At 34.8% G+C, this 22,107-nt stretch overlaps 1 protein-coding gene across 6 annotated transcripts in view; it reads left to right on the forward strand.

Annotated features, from left to right (window-relative positions):
* The window catches only part of ZFAND6 (zinc finger AN1-type containing 6), a 96,176-nt gene that overhangs the window by 18,439 nt on the left and 55,630 nt on the right, over positions 1–22,107 (forward strand). Inside the window, exon 1 of one of the 6 annotated variants that reach the window (XM_069098680.1) lies at positions 10,438–10,480. The exons of the other annotated variants lie outside the window; for them this stretch is intronic. The gene's annotated coding sequence lies outside the window, so the exon portion shown is untranslated. Of the gene's footprint in view, positions 1–10,437; positions 10,481–22,107 lie in introns of those variants that run through there. 6 annotated transcript variants of the gene reach the window in all.

Here is a 22,107-nt window from a genome sequence, read left to right on the forward strand (position 1 = left end):
TTTTTTTTTTTTTTTTTTTTTTTTTTTTTTTTTTTTTTTTTTTGTTACATGCCCAGTTGTTTGATCTGGTCTCTTTTATTGCTGTATGCATTTAAACATATACATTTTCCTGTAAGTACTGCTTTGGCTGCATGCTACAAATTTTGAAATGTCTCATTCTCTTTAATGCGATTATTTATTGTTTCTATGATTTGTACTTTGACCCACTCATGTTTTAGGATTAGATTATTTAATTTCCCATTAACTTTTAATGGGAAATTAATCCATGCTTCTGACCCTTTATTAAACGTAATTTTATTGCATTATGGTCAATAAGGGTGCATCTGATATTTCTGCTTTTCTGCATTTGCTGCATGGTTTTTATGTCCTATTGGTCAGTTTTTGTGAAGGTACCACGTACAGTTGAAAAAAATATACACTCCTTTCTGTTTCCATTCAGTTTTCTCCAGAGGTCTATCATATCTTGGTTTTCTAAAATTTTATTCATCTCCTTGACTTTTTTTATTTTGTGGCTAGCTTTATGTATATCTAAGAGGGGAAAGTTGAGGTCTCCCACTAGTATGCTTTACTTTCTATTTTCTCTTTGATTCATTTAACTTCCTTTAAGAATTTGGATGCTATGCTATTTTGTTTGTATTTGTTTAGTATTGATATTCATCATCTGTGGTTCCTTTCATCAAGATGTAGTTTACCTGCTTAGGTCTATTTTTGGTTCTGCGTTGTCTGAGATCATGATTGCTAACCCTGCTTTTTTTTTATTTCAGTTAAAGCATAATAGATTATGCTCTAGCCTCTTATTTTGAGAGAGAGAATGTGTCTCTCCTCTTTCAGGTATGTTTATTATAAATAATATAGTGTTAGATTCTGTTTCCTAATCCATTCTTCTATCTCTTTCCATGTTATCACGAATTCAGCTCATTCTCATTAATGTTAATGATTACTAACTATGCATTTCCCTTTATCCTATTTCTTCTGTTTATCCTTCTTTTTCTTTTTATCCTGTCCCTTGAAATTCTAGTTTGCATCTGATCATTCATTGCCTTCTTTTATCTGCTCTCCTTTTTATCACCTCCATTTCTTTTCTTATCTAAGCTTCCTCTCTTACTTCCTTGTTAGGTAAGATAGAGTTATTATAGAACGAATATTTCTATATTTTACCTTTTTGAATCAGTTTAGATATGAATAAGGTTCAAGCATTGTCTGTCCCTCCACTCTAAGATTTTTCCCTCCATAGTAACAAAAAACTCTGATTTGCATGCCTCTTTTATATGAGATAGTTTCCTCCATTCTTTTCTTCCCTTCATCTCAGGACATCCCTCTTTCCTTGTCTATTCTTTTCTTTTTTAAAAAAAATTTACAAAATTCCAATATAATAGACTTACTCTCAGACCTCTTTCATTGTAGAATCCTTCTAACTGCTGTAATAATAGATGATAGGTATGTCATCTTTCCATATAGAAAGATAAACAGTTTAAACTTGAGTCCCTCATGAGTTTTCATTCATGTTTACCTTTTATGATTCTTGAGTCTTCTGTTTGAAAGTCAGATTTTCTGTTTAGCCCTGGTCTCTTCATCAGGAAAGCTTAAAAGTTCTCTCTCATTAAATATCCATTTTTTTCCTTTGAAGAATTATACTTAGTCTTGCTGGGTAGGTTATTCTTGGTTGTAATCTTAGTTCTTTCGCTTTATGAAATATATTCTAAATCCTCTGCTCCTTCAAATGTAATAGCTGCTAGATTTTTAAATAATCCTGACTGTGGCTCCATGGCATTTGAGTGGTTACTTTATGGTTGCTTGAAGTATTTTTTCTTTAACCTGGAAGTCTGGAATTTGGCCGTGATATTTCTGGGAATCTCAAATTTGGTATTTCTTTCAGGCGTATTCTTTGATGTATTTTTTAATATTTAATATTGGTGTATTCTTTTGATTTCTATTTTACCCTCAGGTCCTAGGATATTGGAGAGTTTTACTTTGATAATTTCTTGAAATATGATGTCAAGGCTCTTTTGTTGATTATGGCTTTCAGGTAATTGAGTAATTTGTGTGTGTGTGTGTGTGTGTGTCTTTTTTGGAGGGGGGGAAGCAGGGCAATTGGAGTTAAGTGACTTGACCAAGGTCACACAGCTAGTTAAGTGTTCAGTGTTTGAGGGTGGATTTGAACTCAGGTCCTCCTGACTCCAGGGCCAGTGCTCTATTCACTTTGACACTTAGCTGCCCCAATTGAGTAATTCTTAAGTCCTATCTCCTCAATCTATTTTCCATGTCACTTGTTTTTTCAGGGAGATATTTTACATTTTATTTTTTTCCTTTTGTTTTATTGTCTTGATGTTTCAAAGAGTCATTAGCTTCCCTTCCCTGTTTCTAATTTTTAAGGAATTATTTTCTTCAGTGAACTTTTGTATTTCTTTTTCTATTTCACCAATTCTACTTTTTGAGTTCTATGATGATTTTTTTTGTGTCTCCTTTATAAAGACTTAAATTGTCTTTTCCTAATTTTCTTCCTTTGTTTTCATTTCTGTACCTAATTTTTCCTCCACCACTTAAAAAAATTTTTTTTTTTAATACTTTTTACTCTTTTCAGGAACTCTTGTGCTTGTGCCCAATTCACATTTTTTCTTTGAGACTTTTCTTGTAGATGTTTTGAATGTTAATCTTCCCTGTCACCCCAGTAGCTTTTTATGGTCAGGTTCTTTTTGTTTGTTTATTTTCCTACCTCTTGATTTGGAACTTTATTTCATGTTGGAATCTGTTTCCAGTGTTGGGGGCAGAGGAGCTCTGCCTCAAGCTTCAGACATTTTCTACGCTGGTATTTTCAAATCAGATTTTGGGGGTTTGGAAGTTTTTGGTGCTTCCAAGGTAGTATAATCTTGGGAAAAGGTGTGGTCACTGTTCTCTTGGTCTGAACTCTAGTCCTTCTTACCCAGGAAGGGCACCTGATCCCTAGGGGGTCACAATTGATACTGTTCCTCAGGCTTCCACTTCCTCTTGACTGAAAATGCTCTTCTCTCCCCTTGAACTATGACCTAGAAGTGGGTATAGGCAGTGGAGTTGACAAATGGTTGACCCTCAGGGCTTCTACTCCCTAGATCAGAGGTAGAGAACCTGAGGACTTGAGGTCACATATATCCTTCTAGCTCCTTGGGTGTGTGGGGCCTTTTGCCCAAGTCCAAGTTTTACTGGGCAAATACTTTCATTAAGGGGATTTGTTTTGTGAAATTTGGATTCTGTCAAAAGGGCTGCCCTTGAAGACCTAGAGGGCCATGTGTGGCCTTGAGGCTGCAGATTTGCCAACCCTCCTTAGACCATAAGTGCTCCTCCCTGCCCTGGAACAATGACCCAGAAATAGATGTAGGCAGTGGAGTTGCCAAACAGCATCTGGTCCTGGGTCTAGTACTAGCAGAGGGTACTCTGTAATCTCTTTCTGATCAGCTGCAAGTTAACCATATAGTCTCTGGCTTGAGATCTCTAGAACCTGCTACTGTTTCTGTCCCCACCATCTAGGCTCACCATTGCTGTTTCATCCACATGGGCTGCAAGACTCTGACCTTTTGTTGGCTCTGCTACTTCATAATTCAATTTGAGGAGTTATTTTAAAATTGTTTGGAGAGCAATGTGGGAAGAAAGCAACTGAGTGCTTCTCTATTCTGCTGTATTGGGTCCTCCCCCCATCCCCATTCTGATTCCCATTTATTTATATAACCAACCAGGTCACCTATGACATGAGAAGCTATATACCCATGTACTCCTCCCCCCAACTTTTTGCTAAGAGAGGGAAGTACATTTTCATAGCTGGACTATCATTGAGCATTAAAATTATGCTGTGCTCAGTTTCGTTCTCTTGTTTTTTCCATTTGCATTGTTGTAGTAATTGTATATATAGTCATGCCTCATTTTGCACCATTTCACTTGTTCTACAGCTAAGTGGCCTAGTGGATAAGAGTGCTGAACCTTGAAGTCAGGAAGACCTGGTTTCAGATCCTAACTCAGACACTGGCTATCTGACTCTTGACAAGTCACTTTAACTTCGGACCCCAGTTTCTCATCTGTAAAATGGAGCTAATAATATCTATATTCCAGGGTTGTCACGATGATCACATAAGATGCCATGCATTTTGCAAAGTTCAAAACACTGTATAAATAATGTAGCTGTTGTTTTTATGTTTTCCACTGCTTTTCTGAATTCTGCAGTCGTCATTTCTTACAGTACAATAATGCATCACTATGTTCAAGTGGTATTATTATACTAGGTCTTTGACTTAATTTAGGTAGTATATTTTTTATTGGAGTAGCTTAGGCATGAGCATTAACTATCCTTCCAGATTTTTAGGTCATTTCTTTTCTTTACAGTATATATTACTGTATCTTCACAGGTCTTAAGTGTCACTGTTCAAATACCAAATATTTTATGCATTTTTTAGTTATTTTGAATGGGAAATACTTTTTTGTTATTTCCTAAAATATTTATTATAAAAAGAATTTACTTTATCTTTTCTGAGAAAAATGTCAGTTTTTTCTTTGAGTTCACTCATCCTTTGAAGTACTTGACTCAATAAAGCTAACATGTTTCACAGTAATATGTAAATGACTTATGCTCTCCCCTATATTGTCACACAGTTTTGTAAAAAAAAAAATTACTGGACTATTGATGTAAAGTTGGTTTTTCTCATAACTTGAAAAACTGTGTAACATTTTGCTCATGTTTCTCAGTTAAGTAATCACTAACCATTTCATTGTATCTACATTGCTTTTATTAGACCAGTGCTTTATCACATCCATTTAATTCTGTCAGTACAGAATCCATTATGATTTATCATCATTCTGTTAATGTGGTTTTTTTAAATCAGTTTTATTTTAAGTTTCAGATTTACCTCCCTCCACCCTACCTATTGAGAACACAAAAAATAAAAAACTTATTACAAATATTAAGTCATGCAAAACGAATTTCCATGTTAACAGCCCTTCCAGAGATAAGAAAGAAGAGGAGATATACTCTACTCTTAGCTTCAATTTCATCAGTTCCCTTTTTGGAGGTAGATAGCATGTTTCTGAAATACTTCCTCTTCATTTTCCCCCAGGCTGTCCAAAATCCTTTGGCAGGCCGCAGGTTGTGCAGGCTTGCCCTATATGTTTTAGAAATGAGACCTTTATCAGAAAAATTTACTGCAAAGATTCCCCCCCCCCCATTCCCTGTTTTTCTTCTAATTTTAGCAGCATTGATTTTATTTGTGCAAAAACTTTTAAATTTTTTGTAATTAGGTATCGCCAATGAAACTTTACTTTTTTTTTTTTTTTTTTTTTTTGTTCACAAACTTCCCCTAAATCTGACAGGTCATTTCTTCCCTACCCTGTTAATTTGCTCATATCACCCTTCTTGTCTAAATAGGTGTCCATTTTGAGCTTATCTTTGTATACAGTGTGAGATGTTGGTCTCTGCCCACTTTCTGTCAGACTACTTGCCAATTTTCCTAGTAGTTTTTGTCAGATAGCAAGTTTTTGCCCCAGTTGGTGGATATCAAATGCCAACTTAGTTGTGGTCATTTACTTTTGCATATTATGTACTTAATCTCTTCTGTGGATCAGTGGAATCTTGATTGAGCTGGAATCTATTGATCTTTTTTCTTGCCTAGTACCAAATTGTTTTTGATGATTTATAGCTTTGTAGTATAGTTTACGACATGGTACTGCTGGGCCTTTTTCTTTTCTGATTTTTTTTTTCATTCTCTTGATATTCTTGACCTTTTTTCCCTCCAGATGAATATTGTATTTTTTCTAACTATGGCAGTGAATAAGTAAATTAAGTAATATTGTCATTTTTATTATATTGACTTCTATGCGAGTAATTAATATTTCTCCATTTATTTAGATCTGTCTTTATTTGTGTGAAGTGTTTTATAATTTTGTTCATCTAATTCCTGTGTGTGTTTTGTCAGACTCCCAAGTATTTTATATTATCTATAGTTATTTTAAATGGATTCATTATAGTATTTTTAAAAAAATATATCAATTGTATTGAAAATTTATCCCAGTGTAGCAGTGCTGTATTTGACTGTAAAATAGCAGATTTTCTCTTACATCACTTTTAGCAGCATAGAATGTTACATCTACAGTTTTCTTTACTTAGGTACAATAAGAAGATTTTAGTTTCTCAGTTAATGGTTCACAGGTCTTCAGACATATGGAGGCATGATTTCTTCTTACCACAATTGAAAATAGAACCATTGGAAGCTGTCTTTCACTTTATGTGCTAAGCTTTGTTTGAACTCTATGAAAGTTGAAGGTAATGCATGTTTCTTGATGAGGCCTTTCATGCCTACCTATTCTCTAAATGACTTTATAAAGGACTTGAGTCCTTTTCCTGTCAGAGACGTAGTTTTGAAATAATTTGTCAAAAGTATTTTTCACTGGAAAACCTTACCTTATTAACCTTCTATTTGTACACTGTCAAAGATATTAGTGTTATTTGTGACACTACTCAGTCCTATTTCTCCTTCTTTCTTCTGACCCTTCCTGCTCAGGAACTTTTTTTTTTTGATAGATCATCTTAGATGCTATTCTTACTAATTGTGGGTATATGCTCAAAGCTTTGTCCTTTCCCTTTCATTTCTCTGTGCTCTCTTGGGAATGCTATCATTTCTTTTTGTATGGCCCCTAATTATGTTTCTGTCAGTCTCTGATTGCCAGTTGCCTTTGGGACATTTCAAGCTAGATGTCTTATAGATATCTAAAACAAGATATGCTCCAAACAGAATTTATTGGCACATATTAGCCACTTTTCTGAATTTTCGTATGTCTAGTCTGTCAGGTTTTCAGCCTTTGCATTGTCCTCAATTCATCACCATTTTCCGGTCATTAGCCAAATCTTAACATTAAGACCTCCAGAATACTCCTATCTGACCCCTTTACAGTAACATCAGCTTAGTTCAGGCCCTCACCATCTCTTACCTATACTATTGCAATTGCCCCCTAAATGGTTTACCCTTTTCAAATGTTTCCCTATTCTAGTCCATCCTCCACACTATTTCCAAAGCAGTTTTCATTAATTTTAGATTGACTATATGACCTTCTTATTTAATAATTTCATTAAATTCAGATTGACTCTATTACTTTTCTGTTTAATCAGCTATACTATATCCCTGTTGTATTGCCTCTAGTATGAATTTTTTTGTTTGGCATTTAAATGAAACCTGGTCACAATCAACTTTTCCAAGTATGCTGGCTTTCTTACTTACTCTTTACTGTATCTCCCCTCTTGTGCTTTTGCACTAATTTTGTTTCTCTTGCCTGAAATATGCTTCCAAATATACTTCATAGAATCACTAGGTTTTATTTTTCAAGTCAAGCACCACCTTCTAATGAAACCCTTATGTGTTACCCTCTCTCCTTTGTATTTATTCTATATATACATGCTATATGTACTTACTTTCTCCTCTACTACAGTATAAGCTTCTTGAGAACAGGGATTATTTCCTTTTGGTTTTGTTCCAGTGCCTAGTAGGCACTTAATAGATGCTTACTGATAGGTTTCATGCCAAGTGTTCTTAAAGTGTGTAAAACAAACCTAGCCTGTGTTTCTTCTCCATCAGTAACTGTAAGTACTTGTGAATCCTAGTTATAAGTATAGTGGATTGTATTTCCTATATTTGAGCTTTTTACTTTTTTCCTAAATTTCAGCTGGTTTATTAACCCATCGCTAATGTCTTTGCTTCTTAGTTACAGCTGTTCCAGTGTACTTTGTCTTCATACTAGTTTATATATTTGCCTCTCACAAAAGATTTATTTCCCTTTAGAAAATTTTTTAAAATGACCCTTTAACTTATTAAATTTCAAACAATTGCCTATCATTTCTCAAAATACCTATAAGAGTTTTCAAGTTATGTTACTGTTTTACTTGTGATTTTTTTTTTTGGAAACTAGTTTAAAATGAGTGATAAAGAGAAGTATAACAGAAAGTTATAATACTTTATACTTCTACAAAAAGATTATTTTTGACTTGATGCTTTACATTCCAGACAGCAAGCAGCACTTACAACATGGATTGATGGCACATGCATACACCGACTGACTAAAATTTTACTTTGTTTGCATGTACCATTAGATTGTCATGGTGGATTCTACTTAGAACAAATTCAGATGTTAGGCGAATCTTTGTTGATTTTGACCGAGCTTGTTTTCTTTGAGAAAATTAAAACAGGTTTTTTTGGGCAGTTGCCAGTCATTTTGGCTATTACTTCTTATACATCCCATTATTTGGAAAACTCTGGATTAAGAGAGTTAGAAACAGGTTGCTGGAGATTACTAAGGCCTAGCTACTGCTGCTTAAAAAGGTACTTTAAAATGCCTTTGCACTCATTCTATGAATTGTTTTATTGGCTCTGTTTTTTGCTAGGATATGTATACAATTTTTATATAGATGAATGGGTAATTCCATGCCAGCCAAAATGTCTGCATGTTAAATTGGTCTCCCTTTAGCCCTGTAATTGTATAGAGAAAACTTTTGGAGGGTTGGAGAAGAGGAAAAGGTGAACTTGTTTCTAGTCAGTACTGGTCCTTTGTTCATCTTGACTCTTAGAGTAAGAATAGATGAAAAGGAATTTAGTGAGGTTGAAAGTACCATAGAATATGGGCAACAAGAAATAATTGTACCCTAGGGTTCTTATAAGTTATTAGCAACAGCTGAGTATCTTTCTAAAAAAAAAATCCCATGAGGTCTAATTATTTTATAGCATTCATAGTTGTCTCAGTTAAGCAAAATTGAGAGTGAGGGGTGTCATTTTTTTTCATGAAAACTTAGCACTTAATTGAAAAACACTCATGTTTGACATTTAATAAAGGAGAAAAAAGAAACTTCAAAATTCTTCACTATGCTAGCTTTGGCAAATTTTGAACCTTTCAGGCTATAATCCAGTCCATAGTTTTATCATGCTTTAAACTCTGAAGATTTATTTGTTCCAAATGTTTAATGAGAAAATGTGAACCATCTGCCCTTCCCTGCTCACCAGGCTCCAGGACAGCCTAGAACACATCTAGTGGCATTTGAAAGCTCTTGAGGTGCTTCTGAAATGGCCTGAAGTGGGGAAGTCAAAAACTGCTGGGGAAGTATTTTCTGGAGAGCATTTGGGGAACGGGAAGGGAATAAGCATTTAGATTGCAGTGCCTGGCATATAGTAGGTACTAAACATTTTACAGATATCATCTCATTTGATCCTGACAACAACTCTCTTTCATATAGGTGCTGGAAGAAAGGATAAAAAGGAAAGATAGGTTGTAGGCAAACTATAGAGGATTTTAAATGCCAAAGAGACAGGGTAAATAAAAACAAACAGTCACACTGTTGGTAGATGTGTAAATTAGTCTAATTTCTTCATAATTGTTAGGGAAAACAATTTGAAAATATGCTAGAAAGTTATTAAATTTCAACTCAGATCCCATCACTGAGTATATATACTTCAAGGAAGTCTAAAAATATACATATATACACATACACACACCTAAATTTTTTTTTTTTAAAAGAACCGAAATGTTCATAATGGTACTTTTTGTGGGTAGTAAAGAACTGGGGCCAAGATAGATGCCCTTCAGATATTATGGTACACAAATGAAATGATATATCACTGCACTATAAGAAAGAGTCAATATAAAGAATTCAGGGAAGCATGGAAACTGATTAAGAGTGAAGTGAACAGGGCTGCTAGGTGGTGCAGTGAGTAAAGCACCAGCCCCAGAGTTGGGAAGACCTGAGTTTGGTTCTGGCCTCAGACACACTTAACACACAAAAGCTAGCTGTGTAACCTTGGGCGAGTTACTTAACCCCAGTTGCCCTCCAAAAGGCAAAAAAAAAAAAAGTGAAATAAATAGAGCCAGTGAAACAATTCATAGAATGAGTGAAAAGGCATTTTTATATACTTATTATGTGTCAGGCACCCTGCTAAGTGGGACAATACAAATAGAAGAAGTGAGCCCTTTGAGAGCAAGACTTAATTTTGGGAGAAACAACATATAAAAGAAAGTTCCCTTATAGGGCAGATGAAAAGTTCCATAGTCTTAAAGGTTTTTCAGTGGCACATGAGTACTATCAAACTAAAATAGAAATGGGCCACTGCATGGTACTAGGGCTGCATATTTACTTACAAACCTCAATTGACATTATGGATGTTCTGTTGCATTTTTATTTATTTTGTTAAATATTTCCCAATTGCATTTTAATCATGGTGTTTGATACCTCTGATCTACTAGAAGAAATAGACTTGTTGACCCTCATCTCATTCAAGCCAAATGAGCTACCAAAAAGCATTGGAAAAGGACACTCAGATGGTGGCAGATCCTTCTTGTTCCATATGGGCTCTGGGCACTCCTGGGGCCTCATGAATGGAGAAAAGATGATCTCACTACTTGATTATAGTGACCGAGCTTGGCCCTTCCTCCCTCTTTTTCAGGTATTTGAGACTGTCGATGTGGGAAACTGCATATGCTGTCAGACTTGGTGATGTATTAGTTTTTCTGAACTACTTTTTTTTTCCTCTTTTTTGTTGCATGGGATAGCTCACTGGATAGGGTAGGGGTATTTTGAGAAACAGAAATGATAATAAGAAAAAAAGCATTTTTTAAAAGAAACTTTTCCAAAAGGGCAAACAGGAGTTAGTATTTTATTCTAAACAAAATGAGGACCTACTAAAGCTTCTCTAGCAGCTCTTAGTTTTTTATTTAGTAATATCATTTGAGGAGCAGCCTGGAGGATTTTTGATGGGGGGAGAGGCTACATGCAAGGATGCTATTACAGGAGCACAGGCTTGATAAAGATTATGAGGGCCTAGCCTTGAGTTGTAGGTGTTAAAGGGAAAGGGATGGATGAAATGTTGAGATAAAATGAACAAAACATGGCAAATTATTAGATATGTGGCAAGTTGGTGAGAATGAAGAGTTGAGAATGAACTTGCCTCAGGATGGTTAAAGGAGTGGAGGAAAAACTGCCCAGCTTATTGGAATTAATCCAACAAAAATTCTTTTAAAAGTACCTCATAGAAAAATGATCAAGAACTCTTATTTGAAAATATACTTCATTTTACTTTGCCGTGTTAGCACTAAGAGATAGCTGGAAGCCTGTGGGCACTAGGGATAAGGTCTAGATTAAAACAGACCAGCACCAAAGCTTATCTGATAGGAAACATCCAGCTTGGGGATTAGAGAGAGAGAGGGATGGATAGCAAACCCAGGGACACCTAGAGCCTAAAACTATTGCAAGAAGTTTATATCATTTTATAATGATATAAAGTAATCTGAAAGTGTTAATGACATAAAGTAATAAGTAATGGGAAATAAACACCAAAATAGAAACTTCCTATGAACATCATAACCAAAATTTGGATCTTTCAGGTTAAGGAAGTCCTGGGAGGTAGGTACTATTATTATCCTCTTCATAATTCTGATACTGAGGCAGACAGTGACTTGCTCAGAGTGACATAGCTAGTAATACCCAGGGTCAAACAAGTATCTGAAGCTGGATTTGAACTCAAGTATTCTAACTCTGGACCTAGCAGTCTATCCACTTTACTGTCTAGTTGCCTATAGACAGTGGACCTTTAATGAAATAGAGGATTTTGAAATATCCTAGATGAAGAGACCATTCCTGAGTAGATACTTTGAAATGCAAGAGAAACATAGGGTAAATACATTTGAACAATTAAGAAGAACTCTAGGTGGTCAAGTGTTTATATTCTGATGGGGAAAGAAGAAACATTGAGAGCCTTAACACTTTCTCAAGTATTATAGAAGGAGTCATTCAGAGGACATGGGAGTAGTTCTGTTACATTTTGATGACATAAAAGAAACCCTAGGGATGGGAGGAAGGAAGGAAGGAGAGAGTGGGGCTATTTTGGATAATTTAAAGTATGGAAGGAAACTATTCAAGTATGGAGGAAAGTGTGCTGGTAGGGAAATAGGCAAATTGGAGAGAGTTGAATACACAGAATTTAGGGTGGGAATATATTAAACTCAGGAGGGAATCAGGAGAAAGAAGGTATTAAGTAATGTATTTTGAGGGAATGATTAGTCATAAGCAAAACAAACTCCTCTCTTTGGAGGATGGATCTTGAAGGGGAAAATAAGAGGATGGAAAGAAAGGGTAAGAACCTATCAAAGACTAGTGGAGCAGAAACATATTGGATCAAATATAGATCAGTAGTGTTAAGCACACTCCTTAAAACTTTTGTAAAGAGGGAGTTGGGGAGCAAAAAGAGGGGAAAGGATCTAGTATGGAGGAAATTATGCATTTACAACTGTGGAACTGAATGGGATGAATCAACCCACAAAATGGAGAAGGAAGGTAGGATGGATTAGAAAGTGAAATCCAACCCTTTTGTTGCTATTGTTTACATGAAATTATAGGATTGTAGTTTTTGAGCTGGAAAAGATAGAGCCCATTGAGTCTAATATCTCTTTTACAATTGAAACATAAGGATTCACACAGTTAAAATATTTCAAATAAAATTTTTAAAAAGATAGCAATCATGATTTCCAGTAAGGCAATAGTAAAAAATAGACTGGATGAAATGATAAATAGGGAAAAACACATCATGTTTAGAGGTAACATAAGCAATGAATTAATGTTAAAACATGCATTTAATAGCATAACATCTAACTTCTTAAAGGAAAAGTATTTACATGGGGGAAATCTCAGTGTACCTTACAATATATCTCAGAGACAGATAAATTTAACAGCAACCACCCAAGACCAAAAGTCAAAGATCTGAATACAAAGTTTAGGTTTGATGGCACAAATGGGGACAAAAAAGCAGTATGTACATTTTCATTTTTGCATGGTGCTTTTACACACCTCATGAACAAATACAGAAGAAAGTTAAAGATAACTTGTAGTCTGTGACTCTTGGTGACTAAAAGATAAGTGGTATCTTCAACAAAAATGGAAAAAGGTGTGGGTTTAGGGGGTGTTCTCTTCAGATGGTTTTGGGTTTAGACTACCTATGAGATTTCTTTACATAAAGTTCTCAACATCCTATACTACCTTTGTAACCTTTGGGCAAGTTGCTTCACTTCTCTGGACTTTAGTTTCCTCATCTGTGAGGACGGTTGAACTAGATGTCCTCTTATCCTATAACCTTACAAGACAAACCCATTCCATTTTTTTTTTAATAGTTCTCATTGTTAGTCCTTCCTTACTTCAAGCCTAAATTTGCTTCTTTGCAGTTGTTACTCTTTGCTCTTAGTTTTCCTCTCCTGGACCAGGTAGGACAAATCTGATCTATCTAGGTAATTGCAGTGAACATATTTGAAGACAGCTATCTTCCTTCAATACTTTTTTCTTCTTCTTTAGATTTTTTGAGGTTAACTTCTCTGAACCTCATCTATAAGATGAGGAAGTTGTACTAAGTGAATTCTTAAGTTTCTTTCTAACTCTAAATCCATGTCCTGTGGTAAGAGTTATACTATAAGAAGTAATATCCCAGCAATAGTAAGAATAAGAGAGAATGGAAACAAACCCAAAAAAACCTCTTAAACTATTATAATAGTCCAGAGGGATGTTATGTGAGTAGTGAGTCTGAGATAACCCCAAGGTTGTGAATGAGGGATACTGAATGAATGATAGTTCTTTATTCAGAAATAGCAGTTGCCAAAGAAAACTGGTTTAGGAGGAAAGATTTTGGGCATGTTGAGGTTTGGATTCTGGAAAAAGTGTTCAGATAGAATATATTATAGCCAGTTTTTGATGGAGGTCTAAAGGTCAGGCCTGGAGTTTTAGAATTTTGAGTCATTTACATAGAGGCAGGGAAGAGTATAAGAAGATAGCCAAGGTCAGAACCCCTACCCACATCAGGAGGTTGGAAAGAAGACTAGAATTCAGGAGTAATGTTTCAGATTATAGGAGTAACAAGATATGGATGTCTCTGAAGCCAAGGGAGGACAAAGTTTCCAGTAGCAGGAAATGAAATGATAAAATGGGAAGGGAGGTAGGTTTTTAATCCAGAGATGTTTTTTTTCTTTTTGGAGGGCAGTTGGGGTTAAGTGACTTGCCCAAGGTCACATGGATAGTTTTTGTGTTAAGTGTCTGAGGCTAGATTTGAACTCAGGTTCTCCTGACTCCAGGGCCAGTGCTCTATTCACTGCCCCACCTAGCTGTCCCGATCCAGAGATTTTTTAATCCGTCCTCTACTGTTATTGAAAATTTGATAAGAGACCTGTAGAAACACTATATAGGATCAGTGGTAATAATGATTAAAGTATTTATTAGTATAGTAAAACACCCCACTTGATCCTGATGGTTACCAAGTGATATAATGTAGTGCAAGTATTATCTCCTTTTTACCTATGAGGAGGAGGGCTGAACAATCAAGGAGGTCAAGTAATTTGAGGTCATAGAACTTATTTGGAATTTGTACCCAGATCTTTTCACCTCAAACCTATAATCTTTCCTTTATGTATACTTCCATTCATTCAAATACTATATATCTAGATATATATATAAACTTATACTGTTTCTCTGACAGGTTTGGATTAGATAGTCTTACTTTCGATCAGTTTCTAATCTGTTAATTTTTCGTTCTCCTTGATCTTTCTGTAGCTTGATTATGATTTTTTTCTTAATATCTTCTGACATTATTGTGAATTCTCTTCCTAGTACTTTCCCTTGTTGGCTTCTTATCTTCCTCCTACTCCTCATGTTTGGTTGTCCTTCAAGATTCTCTCCTTTATGTGCTTCTTAAAAAGAAGCACTGAAGGGGTCCCGAGTGGAAAAAGTTTTAGAAGCCCTGCTGAATTTATAATTTGTTTCCTGGTAATTTTATAACATTATTATGGCTTCATTTATCTTTACTGACTCCTGACATCCCCAACTTCTTCTGGTAGTCTGGCCAACTGCATTTGTCAATACCTCCACCTAAATGTCCTGTCAGCATCTCTAGATTTATGTTCAAAACAGAACTCAGCATCTTCCCTTTCTCCAGATAATCTAGGTTTTATTCTATTCATTGAAACCATACCCAAGATTGTGATGTAGGTACCTAACAAATGTTTGCAGATTGACAGAGAAGAAAACAATATTTTGAAATAACAAATACTTGGATCTCAGGCTAAGAATCAGTTTTCCTTATATTAATGCTGCCTTCTGGATATAAATTCAACTTGGTCATAATGTATAATCTTTCTAGTATGTTATTATAGCCTCTTAAAATGCTTTTATGTCCATATTTATTAGAGAAATTAATTGACAGTTGCTTCTTTGCTTTGTTTTCTTTATATTCTAAGTGTTAAGACCATATTGTTTCATAGAATGATTTTTTGATAGGATACTTTCTTTTCCTAATTCTTCAGGTTATGTAATATTGTAATTCTTTGAATGTTTGATAGATTTCACTTTGTCTTCTTGGTTGTTCTCTTCTCCCCCTTTTTGGGAGTTCATTTATATACTTATCCAATTACTTTTTCTAAGATTTGGTTATATTCTCTTTCCTATCATCTTAATCTACTATTTATTTTTGTAGCTACTTATTTTTATTGAAATTACTGTTTTTATCAACATATAATTGGGTGAAATGATTTCTGATTTCTTCGTGTTTCCCCTATTGTGAATGCTTTTTTATTTTTGTTTTTTTGCCAGCTTGGTTTTTTCTCATTAAAAAAAATAGTTGTTGACTTACAGTTTGCTTTTTTCTTTTTTTAAAATCTCCAATGAATTTGATTTTATTTTTTGTTGTGGGCTGGTTTTTTTTTTTTAACAGATTTTCTTGTGGGTTTTGTTTTTTTTTCTTACTAATCTAAGTGTTTGGAGCTATAAATTTCCTTATAACAACTTTGGGTTCATCTCAGATATTTTGCTTGGTTGTCTTATTTCTATTGTTCCTTTTGATGAAATTCTTTATTATTATTTCAGTGATTTGTCCTTTGATCTATTAGTTCTTTAGTATTAAATTACTTAGTTTCCATTTAAATTTTACACCTTTCTTCAAATGCCTTTTGTGATCATAATTTTTATTATAATGTTAGTAAAGAATATTTAATATTTTTGCACTATTGAATATGTAAGTTTTTTTTTTAATGCCCTGAGTCTGGAGTTAGTTCTTTTTTGTATAGGAGCCAGGTACTGCTGAGAATTAAGGTTATTTTTCCCTCTCAAAATTGCTATTGAGATATCTGTTATATCAAGTTTTTCTAAAATTCCATTTAGACCTTTAACTTATTTATCTTTTTTTTTTTTTAAATGTCTATGGTCTGAAAAGGGAACATTTGGGGTCCCTGACTATTAGAGTTTTGTTGTCCATTTCTTCCTACAGTTTATTTTAGGTTTTTTTTTTTTTAACTACTTGGATTCTATGTCATTTGGTGCAGATAAAATATTATTTCTTTTCTATAGTGCATTTAGACATAATGTAGTTTTCCCTTTTTAGCTCTTCTATTTTTAGTTTTGCATTGTCTGAGATCATGATTTACACCCTGCTTTTTCAAATTTGCCTAAAACATAAATTTTACTCCTCATTTTTTTAAAGTATGTGAATCTTTATTTCAAGTCTATTTCTTGTAAAAAAAAAAAAAAACATGTTAGATTGTTCTTTTTTTAATCTATTTCATATCCCCAGCTTTTAGCACAGTGCCTGGCACATAGCACATGCTTATTAAATGTTTGTTGATTAATTCTTATATACTCTTCCATTTTATAAGTTTATTCCATGCTCAGTTATGATTGTTAATTGTATATTTTCCTCCATCGTATCTCCTATACTTTTTTCTCTGCCTATGTGCCCTCCTCTATAAATCAATGAACAAATACTTATTAAGTACCAACCACCACAGAAAATGCTGGGAATAATAACAATGAAGCAGTTCCCACTAGCCAAGATCCTTATAATATATACTTAATAATAATAATAATATATACTTAAGTATATAAAACATAAATATAAAGTTAATAAATCCAAATATATGTAAGGTCATTTGAGAAGGAGAGCACTAGCAGTTGGAGGGATCAGGAAAGGCTTCATACAGAATATGACACTTGATCTGCAGTGTAAAGGAAGGGAAGGAATCAGAGGAGGAGGAGGCAGTAGGAAATGCTTTCTAGACACTGGGGGGATGGTCAGTGCAGACATAGAGGTGGGAGAGATGGACTGTCATGAATGAGGAACAAGATGGCTCTTTTGGTTGTTTTGTACAGTGTCAAGTCAGTAAACATTTATTAAATACTTACTGTGTGCTAGGCCCTATACTCTGGACTGCTCTCCAGGAGCTTACAGTTGAGTGGGGGAGATAGTATACATATAACCGATCAGTAATCAGTTGAAGGAAAACGCTAACATTAAGGGGAGCTGATCAAGAAATGCTTCTTGCAGAAAGTGTTTATCTGGAACTTGAAACCAGGATTCAGAGAAGAGGAGGGAGAGAATTCTAGGTATGGAAGGCAGCTAATAAAAATGCCTGGAATTACAAGATGGAGTGTTGTGTTCAGCAAACAGTAAAGAGACTGTTACAGAGTCTGTTAGTGAGAGTCAGGTGTAAGAAGACTGGGAGGAAAGGAAGGCACCAACTTATGAAGGACTTTATAAGCCAAATAGAAGGTTGTATATTTGATTTTGAAAGTATCTTGGAAGTCTTTCCAGGTTTTTCTGAAGTTTACTTGCTCATCATTTCTTAGGAACAAATAGTATTCCATTACATTCATATACCACAATTTGTTCAGCGATTCCCCAATTGATGGGCATCCCCTCAGTTTCTAATTCTTGGCTACAAAAAGAGCTGCTATTAGTATTTTTGTGCATGTGGGTCCTTTTCCCATTTTTATGATCTCTTTGGGATACAGACCTAGTCATAGTATTACTGGCTCAAAGGATATAGTTTTACAGCCCTTTGCTCTCCACAATGGTTGGATCAATTCACAACTCTACCAACAAATGCATTAGTGTTCAAATTTTCCCACATCTTTAAATTTTATCTTTTTCCTGTTTTGTCAGTACCATAACTTCTTTAGTCATTCACCATTTGATAGCTCTCCCCTCAGTTTCCAGTTCTTTGCTACCAGAAGAAGAACTGATAGCTTCTTTGATCTCTTTAGGGCAGGGATGAGGAGCCTGCAGTCTCAAGGCCATGTGTGGCCTTCTAGGGTCTTAGGTGCAGCCTTTTGACTGAGTTTGGTTTTACAGAATAAATCCTTTTATTAAGGGAATTTTTCCTGTGCAGTTTGGATTCAGTCATAGAGCCTTGCTTGAGGACCTAGTGGCCTCAGGGCTGTGGCTGTAGTTTCCCAACCCCCGTTTTGGGGCATAGACTTAGTAGGGGTATTGTGATTTTGGGGCATAGTACTAAATTGCTTTCCAGAATGGTTGGACTAGTTCACAGCCCCCTTGACGTTGCATTACTGTACCCATTTTCTCACATTCTCCGACATTTGTCACTTTCCTCTTCTGTCATGTTAGCCAATTTGACGGGTGTGAGGTGGTACCTCAGTGTTGTTATTTGCATTTCTCTAAGTATTAGTGATGTAGAGTATATTTTTTTATATGACTATTGGTACCTTTGACTTCTTCCTCAGAAAACTGCCAGTTCATATCTTTTGACCATTTATCAAAATTGGGGAATGTCTCTTATGTTTGAAAATCTGACTGCATTCCCAATATATTTTATAAATGAGATCTTTATCAGAGAAACTTGCTATAAAAATTTTCTCTCAGTTTCCTGCTTTTCTTATAATTTCTAGCTGCGTTGTTTCTATTGTGCAAAACTTTAATTTTGTTATTATCCAGTTTAAAATTATCCATTTTACTTCCTGTAAAACTTCCATCCCTTGTTTGGTCACAAGCTTCCCCATCCATAAATCTGATAGGTAATTTCTTCTGTATTCCACTAATTTGCTTATGATAACACCCTTTCTGGCTAAATCATGTACCCTTTGTGAGCTTTAGTATGTAGTGTGAGATGTTGGTCTATGCCTACTTTCTGCCAGTTTTCCCAGCAGTTTTTGTTAGTGAGTTTTTGTCCCAGTAGCTGGGATCTTTGGCTTTATCAGACACTAGGTTATTATGCTCAATTGCTTGTATATATTTTGTACCTAATCTGTTCCACTGATCAACCTCTGTTTCTTACCCAGTACCAAATTGTTTTTGATGATTACAGCTTTGTATATTATAGGTTGTGATCTGATACTTCTAGATTGTTTTTCTTCTATTTTTCCCCATTCTCTTGATAATCTTTGATGAATTTTGTTATTGTTTTTCATAGCTTTCTAAAACAGTCTTTCTGTAGTTAGGTATGGCAGTGAATAAGTATATTAATTTAGGTAGTATTGTAATTTTTATTAAATTGTCACATACTACACATGAACAATTAATATTTCTCAGTTATTTAGATCTGTCTGTATTTGTGTGAAGAGTGTTTTGTAGTTGTGTTCTTTAAAGAAACTGTCATGCAAAAAATGAATTGTTTCCTCACTGCTTATTCCTTCATTTTTTTTCTTATTGTTATAGTTAGCATTTCTAGGACAGTATTTAATAATAGTGATAATGGACATCTTTGTTCAGTCCCCACTCCCTCCCCCCCCACCCCCTTCTAGCTAGCCTTTTATTCCTTTAAGGTGGTAGCTGCTAAGTCTTACATGATCCTGACTGTGGCTCTGTGGTAGTTGAATTCTTTCTTTCTAACTACTTTCATTATTTTTCTCCTTGACCAGGGAGCTCTGGATTTTAGCTATAATATTCCTGGGAGATGGGTTTCCTTTCAAGAGGTAAATGCTGGATACTCACAGTTTGAACTTTGCCCTCTGGCTCTAGGATATCTGGGAAGCTTTCCTTTATAATTTCTTAAAATATGATGTGTAGGCTCTTTTTTTGTTGTCCTTCACAGCTTTTAGGTAGTCTAGTGATTCATAATATTTCTCCTCTGTTTTCCAGGTCAGGTGTCTTTTTTTTTTTTAATCTATGAGATGTTTCAAATATTATTCATTCATTTCAGTCTTTTGTCTTTTTCAGAATTATTTCTTGATATCTTATAGAGTCATTACAATCTGTTTGACCAGTTCTAATTTTTAAGGAGTCATTTTCTTCATTGTAAGCTTTTGTGCCTCTTATACCTAGTTAACTCTCTTCATAATTTTCTTGCATAGCTCTCATCTTTGTACCCTTCAAATTTAGTTTTGAAAAAAATTTTCCCCTTCTTTATGTCTTTTAACTCTTCTGAGGATTCTTACTGGCCTTATATACAATCTGCATTTTTCTTTGAGGCTGTACTTAAAGATGTTTTCAAGTCATTCTCTTCTCTGTTTCTTGAGCATCCGTTTCACCATACTAGTTCTTGATGTTGGAATCTTTTTTGTTTGCTTATTCTTTTAGCCTGCAGGTTGACTTTGGAGTTTATTTTAGTAATGGGTCTGCCCACCTCTAGGGGTGAGGGCAGTTACCTGGCCTAAGATTCTTTTTATGTCCTCTTGATTTCATAGCCCTGGAAGTTTCTGGTGCTTCCAGAGTGATGTCATCTGAGGAGAGGTGTGTTCACTGCCCTTCTAGTCTGAGGTGTCTACAAATTCCTGACCCTGATTTGGATCTGTTAGCTTATGTGTAGTTGAGTTTCAGTAGACTGCTATTGGACTTAGTCACTAGTAGTAGCTTACTGAGAGGTTTTGCAAGTTTAGAGCAACTGAACTGCTGACTCTCCATTGGTCTGTCTCCTGCCCTGGTTATTCCATTGCAAGCATGTGTATGGGGCTAAAGGTTACAACTTAGTCACTGTTCTGCTTAAAAATTAGAAAATAGACAAAAATACTAAAAGCACATATTCTTGGAAATTAGACAAAATTTTAAAAAAATGGAACAAAATTATAGCTGTAAAACAAAACTGAAATCTAGGTGATTTTTTAAAAGTACTAAAATTGACAAAGCATTGGCCAATTTGATTATTTTTTTTAAAAAGAGAGGAAAATCACATTACTAGCATAATAAAGTTGAATAAGATGAATGCATGTAGAATGGAGGGAAACAAATGTAATAGCAAAAACTATTTAACCATTAAATATGGGGGGAAAAACCTTAGATTTTAAAGAAGTTGAACATTATAAATGTTTAGGCTTCTAAACAAAGGCTATACCAAGACTCTGGGAACACCCTGTATAATACCAAATTAAGATAAGAAATTGAGATCTTAAACAGTTCAGTGTTAGAGAAATTGATCGAGTCATTAACAAACTACCAAAAAACCTTAGATCAAATAGATTCACAAGTAAATTGAATCAAATATTTAAAGAGTAGTTAGTATCTATACTACAAAAAATTTTCCTTGTAACTTCTTTTATTCTGGAGGCATTAGCTTTGTTCTACCAAAATTATCATTTTTATTCTTTATAATTGTTAAGAATTCACCCTTTACTCATAGTAATGAGAGACTTATGGCCATCTATTCTCCTCTGCCACCTGTCTGCCATAAACTTTCTTGTCACATATATCCATTTTTAATGAGTTTTGAACTTCAGTTAATATTTGACTTGTCTCTTGCTCCTCCCTCTCTTACTGAGTAGAGGAATTACCAGAAGAAGAATACCTAAATCTGAGAACTTGGGGTTGCTTGAGGAAAATTGGTCTGTAATCCAGGAAGTCTCTCAGCCTGCAAATTACTGTGGAATTCTGTAGAATCTAGTCACACTGTTTTATTATGGTATTGGACTTAAAGAGATAGTTTCAAAACTCTTGTTACTTTTGTAAGGAATGGCATCATACCACATTGCTTCTGTGATTGACTTGGAGCCATTTGGACTTCATCCAGAAGTACAGAAAAATGGGACAGCTGGTATGAGGCTTATTGTTTCTATAAAAATGTAATCTACATCTGGATGTCAGCTGTAAATTGGTGTCAGTGAATTCCCTGGTACTTAAACAATTCTAGTATGTTTTCAGCTGTAGTAGCTGTTAATGATGATTTCTTTTACAAACCAGACTAGTGCAGGTCTGATGGATTTTTAAACCGTTTTACTTTCTTGGATCTTTCCTACTTAAGAGAAATTGTAGAGGCAAATTACTAATAGTGGAAATAAAGATAGGCGAATTTTAAAGGAATTTTTCATTATATTTATACTTGGTGTGTACTACTGAATAAAAGTGACTCTAATTCTGCATGAAAATCCTGAAG

This window comes from Petaurus breviceps, unplaced genomic scaffold (genome assembly GCF_028583685.1).
Source record: "Petaurus breviceps papuanus isolate PSGF00001 unplaced genomic scaffold, PetGlider_PUasm1.0 37, whole genome shotgun sequence".
Lineage (NCBI taxonomy): Eukaryota > Metazoa > Chordata > Mammalia > Diprotodontia > Petauridae > Petaurus > Petaurus breviceps.